Here is a 6,768-nt window from a genome sequence, read left to right as displayed (position 1 = left end):
CAAGCCATCGGGTTGCTTGAGTTTATTATCATTTTTAGGCATCAGTGTGAACTCATAATTTTTATGTATTTGATAGGTTTTAATCCATTGTATTACTGCTATCCTTTTCCATGCACACATTGCCCCACTTCAGCCAGTGGGAACCCGTTCAAAGTGGTTCCTCTGCTGTTTTGACACTATCCCAGGTAGTCTTGGAGTGCTTCTTCACTTCCTGGCGAAACACATTCTCCAATGCTCATCATGTGCATATCTTGCCCCAAACCTGGAACCAGCCATTTCACCGAGGGAAATGGTATTTAGAGATCTAGCTCAGGATTTTTGTTTTTTTAATTAAGCATTGCAAACATAATTGAGACTTCCTGTGCAGACATCTCCCAGATTTTACTGCCCTCCCTTTTTCTTTTTATTTCTTTTATTTTTTGAGATGGAGTCTCAGTCCTTTACCCAGGCTAGAGTGCAATGGTGCCATCTCAGCTCACTACAACCTCCACCTCCTGGGTTCAAGCGATTCTCCTGCCTCAGCCTCCCGAGTAGCTGGGATTACAGGTGCCCATCACCATGCCTGGCAAATTCTTTTGTATTTTTAGTAGAGATGCGGTTTTACCATCTTGGCCAGGCTGGTCTTGAACTCCTGACCTCGTGTTCCACCAGCCTCAGCCTTCCAAAGTGCTGGGATTACAAGCATGAGCCACCATGCCTGGCCAATTTTTAATTCTATCTTTATTATATAGTGAGTCCAGATATGTGTGAGGATGTTCTGGGCTCCTATCCTATTCCACTGACTTATTTTCCAATTCTTGCACCATCCCACTATGTTCTTATTTCTATAGTTTAAAAAAGTCTTATGACATCATAGAACAAGTCCCACCATCTTCTTTTTAAAAATGAAATTTAGTCTTCTCGGCCTCTTGCTCTTCCTCAGAGTCTCCCAGAGCATGAAGGACAGAGAAAACAGTATCTAACATCTGAGAACTCTAAAGGATGGGGGACTGGCTGGTGGTCGCTCTGAGGGCAGAGCAAAGAGAGGCACTGGGGAAATTCCACATTCCCAGAGTTTATCTGAGCAAAGTATGAAGACATCTTCCACGGGCCAGTTGTGAGCCATAAGAGAGTGTTTGCCATTGTAAAGTTTCCTCGATTCGGTTAAGAGGACCAGCTTCTAGAAAACTAGAGCTATGCTGAGGCAGGAGGATCGCTTGAGGCCAGGAGTTTGAGATCAGCCTGGGCAACATGGCGAAACCTCGTCTCTACCCCAAATACAAAAATTAGTCAGGTATGGTGGCATGTGCCTGAAGGCCCTACTAGGGAGGCTGAGATAGGAGGATAGTTTAAGCCTAGGAGGTGGAGGTTGCAGTAAACCAAGATTGTGCCATTGCACTTCAGCCTGGGCAAGACAGCCAGACCCTATCTCAAAAAAAAATATATATATATATAAATATAAATATATATATATATATATATACACTGGAACTAGAACCAGAGCTAAACACTGAGCTGCTAAGGGAAGACTTAAAAAGAATACATTCTCCTGCAAGAATGAAATGACAGGTGACAGATTCCCAAAAAGGGAGGGGCCAGGTGGTGGGTGGAGGAACACGATCTCGAAAAAAGTTCACAAAGTGCTCCATGCTACAAAAAGTTAACTTTAAACTTCTACCCACCTCAGGGAGTTCTAATGCCAGCTCATGTCAGTGCTGTGCAAGTAGGACCTTCCCTGTTGCCCCCTTTCCCTTCCCTCCTTCCGTTTCTTTTCTTTCTTTTTTTTTTTTTAGACAGAATCTCCCTCTGTCGCCCAAGCTGGAGTGCAGTGGCATGATTTCAGCTCCCTGAAACCTCCGCCTCCTGGTTAAAGCGATTCTCCTGCCTCAGCCTCCCAAGTAGCTGGGACTACAGGCACGTGCCACCACGCCCGGCTAATTTTTTGTATTTTTAGTAGAGACAGGGTTTCACCGTGTTAGCCAGGATGGTCTCGATCTCCTAACCTCGTGATCCACCCGCCTCAGCCTCCCAAAGTGCTGGGATTACTGGCGTGACCCTGTTTCAACCTACAGGAGTCAGAGGCCACCTAAAGAGTCCATGGGTAGGAGGAGAAAACACCACTGAGGAAGACAGATGAGACACGTACCACACCCTCCATTCCCACTGCGGGCTCTCCACCCACTGCAGGCTCAGGTGGGGGCCAAGATAACTTATGCTTTGTGGTGTTGGAAGTTTTGACTACTACCTGGGACATACATCTTTTTTTTTTTTTTTTTGAGATGAAATCTTGCTCTGTTGCCCAGGTTAGAGTGCAATGGCGCCATCTCAGCTCACTGCAACCTCCGCCTCCCAGGTTCAATCAATTCTCCTGCCTCAGCCTCCCAAGTAGCTGGGATTACAGGTGTGCACCACCACGCCCAGCTAATTTTTGTATTTTTAGTAGAGACGGGGTTTCACCATGTTGGCCAGGCTGGTCTTAAACTCCTGACCTCAAGTAATCCACCCACCTCAGCCTCCCAAAGTGCTGGGATTACAGGCGTGAGCCACTGTGCCTGGCCTAGATATCTTAATCCATGAACTGAGACTGGTTTTCATGGTTAAGGGACTTTTTATTTGGAGTGGCCAGAAAAATCAGTGACACCTGGCAGAGATTTCATTCAGAGACAAGAAAGAACTCGCCCACATTCAGTTTACAAGTACAGCAGGCATGGTGGTTCACGCCTGTAATTCCAGCACTTTGGGAGGCTGAGGTGGGCAGATTGCCTGAGGTCAGGAGTTTGAGACCAGCCTGGCCAACCTGGTGAAACCCCATTTCTACTAAAAATACAAAAATTAGTCGTGGCCTGTAGTCCCAGCAACTCAGGAGGCTGAGGCATGACAATTGCTTGAACCTGGGAAGCAGAGGTTGTAGCAAGCCGAGACGGCGCCACTGCACTCCAGGCTGAGCGACAGAGCAAGACTCTATCTGAAAACAAAAAACAAAAAAACCCCAAGTGCAATCACAGGAGAAAAATAATACTATCTCATGATTATACCCCATAAATCCTATTTATTTATGTAAAGTACTGGCTACCCACTAAGGGAGGAGACCACCCCTCATATTGTCTTATGCCCAATTTCTGCCTCCAAAGAAAGAAGAAGTAAAAACTAAAAGGCAAAAATGAAAACCACAGGCAGACAGCCCAGTGCCACACCCTGGGCCCTGTAGTTAAAGATCGACCCCTGACCTAATCGGTCGTGCTATCTACAGATTACAGACATTGTATGGAAAAGCACTGTGAAAATCCTTGTCCCGTTCTGTTCCATTCTAATTACCGGTGCCTGCAGCCCCCAGTCACGTACCTCCTGCTTGCTCAATCGATCACGACCCTCTCACGTGCACCCCCTTAGAGTTGTGAGCCCTTAAGAGGGACAGGAATTGCTCACTCGGGGAGCTCGGTTTTTGAGATGTGAGTATTGCCGGTACTTCCAGCCGAATAAAGCCCTTCCTTCTTTAACTCCGCGTCTGAGGGGTTTTGTCTGCTGCTGGTCCTGCTACACCACTGTTTTTAATACACTGCTTAACTAAATTTGCTAATATTTTATTTAGGATTTTTGCAGCTACATTCTTAAGTGTGATTAATAGATTATTTTCTTGTTCTTGTCAGCTTTAGAATCAGTTACACTAATTTCGTAAAAAGATCTGGGTAGGTTTTCCCCTTTTCTATGCTCTGAAACAGTTTGTATAATATAAGGACTGTATGTTTGCTGATGATTTTGTGAAACGTGTCTCTGAAACCATACTTGTCTCTATGACTGGCAACTTCAGGGGACAGGAGAGTGGATAAATAATCTGTAATTTCATTTCAATACAGATAAATTATCAATTGCTTGGAAGCTAGCAAATGAGTAGGAGCACCATTATCCCCTGTATTGTGGGATTCTCTTCTCTTAGGACACCTCAGGCACCATATATAGCCCTGGGCTCATGGTTGAGTAAGAACACTAGTGTTGGCCGGGGCGGTGACTCACACCAGTAATCCTAGCACTTTGGGAGGCCGAGGCGAGTGGATCATGAAGTCAAGAGATCGAGACCATCCTGGCTAAAAAAATTAGCCGTGCATGGTGGTGCGCACCTGTAGTCCCAGCTACTCGGGAGGCTGAGACAAGAGAATTGTTTGAACCCAGGAGGCGGAGGTTGCAGTGAGCCAAGATTGCACAACTGCACTCCAGCCTGAGTGAGAAAGCAAGACTCCATCTCAAAAAAAAAGAATACTAGTGTTAGTTTGGATATTAAAATTTTTGTAAAAGTAAAAGCTGAATTTTTCTTTCTTTTAGGGTAAAAATTAAATAGAAATTGACAAAAAAGAAACATTGCCTCCCATACACTGGTTGGACCTCTTATGCACCCCATCTTTGCAGAGCACTGCTCTAGAGAGTGGAGTGAACATGATGGGCAGCTGTAGCAATGCCAGCAATCCTCTCAGGCCTTTGTGGGGAAAGGAAGAGCAGAGAAAGGGGGATAGGTTTGTGCAATGGCCGTGTCAGGTATTTTTTAACCTGTGGGAGGCAGCATATTATGCATTTTCAACCTTGTCTAATTATAAGGATTACTGAGCACACCTGTTAAAAGAGATTCCCAGACTTCTGACCAGACTTTCTGAATCAGAATCTCCCAGGAGGAGTGCCTGAGACCCTGCGTTTTTCACAAACACCCCCGAGAGAGTCTTGTGAATAGGCAAGTTTGGGAAATACACAAAAGGAGAATAAACACTGGCTTTGCAGTCAGACCAGGGTTAAATAACGACTCAGGCTTTAGCAGTTGTGTGGCTTCAAGCATGCCATTTAATCTCCTTATGCCTCCTTCCCTTATTTAGAAAAGGGAGCCCATCATAGGGCAGGGCAGGTGTAAGGATTAAATGAAAGGATGTACCACACTGGGCACAGGGCCCGGCACTCAGTAGATGGTGCTCTTTATTCTGGACAGGGTTCTGGGAGAAGACATTAACTTACATTACCAACGTACAACACATTCGACCTTCAGTCCTGATGCTGAGATGAAGGGACAGCACCTCTGTTTTTCTTGCTTATTCAGCATCTGTTCCCCATTTTTCTGGTAACAGCCCATGGATTTTCCTGGAGAACCACCACCACCTCTCTTTTCAGTTTTCATGGCTTGGGTGGATGGATTTAACCCCTTCCACGTCTAGGGGCAGGAGTGACTTAGGTCTGGCCAATTTTCAGGCTCCATTCCCCGTGGGCAATGTGATTGGTTCAGAATGAGAACCATGACCCAAACTAGTCCAATGAGACTCAATCTTGGGACTTTCACTAGAGCTCAGAGCCTGCTGCTGACCTGCCGGCCACAATCTTGCCACAAGATGGGCAAGAAGGAGAATAAAGCTCCCCTGACCAGAGGTTTATGCAGCAACAGAAGAACAAACATGTGGCAAGGATGGGACCAAGTCTTGAAGATATTTTCAAGCCCTGAATCTAGATAGACTGAAGCAGTACTATCCCGGGTCTTTTCAGTTATATGAGTGAATAAAAATTTTCACCTAAGACAATTTGCTTTAGATTTTTCTGTTACTTGCATTGAATCGGGTCTCGACAATGATTTTTAAGGCATTTCTTCTATTTTAGTCTCCAGCTTACTGTGAGGTCATGGGAGCCCTTTTCTTGTATGATACATTTCCTAACTTTACCAGAAGAAGCAATCCCATAGCTAGCATTTAGACTTGATGGGTACTGGAAATCGCTGAAGCATTGTCAGTCTCTGGGAATGAGAAAACCCAAATCTTTTCCATCTAAATGGATTCTTTTTTTTTTCTCAGAGTGGGAAGGAGCTGATATTTAGGTAGGACTCTGTTTTTGCTCTCCAAACTCCGAGAAAGGTTGTCATGAAAGGGCAACACAACAATTAAAAGCTGTTGGGTATGAGAATGACAAGTTTGGCTGGCATGCAACACAGTGCAGCTGAGATGAGTATTCTCGATTAATGGGCAAACATGACACAATTGTCTCTTTCAAGCCCAGAGTGCTAATATATAATACACAATCAGAGGGCATTGTACATTGGAACAGAACTCATTAGCCAGTGCCAGTTCTTTGCCCCCAAGAAATAAAGTAGTATGTTGTCTATAAAAGCCATAATTTGAGTCTTTTCAATTTGCAGCTACAGACCAGGTGAGGGATTTCAATTTGGGAAGAATCCAAATGGAACCAGGAATGGGAATTCCTGTTGGAATTCATCAAGGCAAAACCAGTGGTTGGTAGAATGAGGAATTGGTGGGGGGCGGGGGGGAAGCGAATAGGATGGGAAAGTGGAACGAGTTTGACCTCCCATGCCTCCCACCAGGAGTCCCAGTCAACGAACTTAGGCAAATCTGGCTGAGGCACTATCTGGCCTTTGTGAGGGACATCCTAGAATGGACATGTCCCTGTGTGACTGCCCAGTGAATACCAAATGCGTTGGGTCATTTTATTCAAACCTGGAGGACTTGGCTGCCCAAGCACATGCTCTGTGGATGAACTCACTTTTGCTTTAGTCCATATGGCTGCTGAAGTCTGAGCAGCTCAGACAGCAAGGGACAGGAGAGAGGAGAACACAGGGCGGGTGATCAGAGAAATCCAAGGAAAGGATTGAATTACTGTCAGATGAGAGGGTGTGGGAGCTTCTGGGACAGATTGATGGGACAGTCTAACTGGCTGGCAGGGAGCTGTGAACTGTCACAGTCCACTGTGGTGAGCCAGCTGCCTTGTGTATGGCATGCATGCAGAGTACAGGCTAACTAGGCAGGAGGAATCTTC

The sequence above is a fragment of the Macaca nemestrina genome, chromosome 12, assembly GCF_043159975.1.
Source record: "Macaca nemestrina isolate mMacNem1 chromosome 12, mMacNem.hap1, whole genome shotgun sequence".
NCBI classification, from domain to species: Eukaryota; Metazoa; Chordata; class Mammalia; order Primates; family Cercopithecidae; genus Macaca; species Macaca nemestrina.
The sequence above is the reverse complement of the archived record's forward strand: the minus strand, read 5'-3'. Positions refer to the sequence as shown.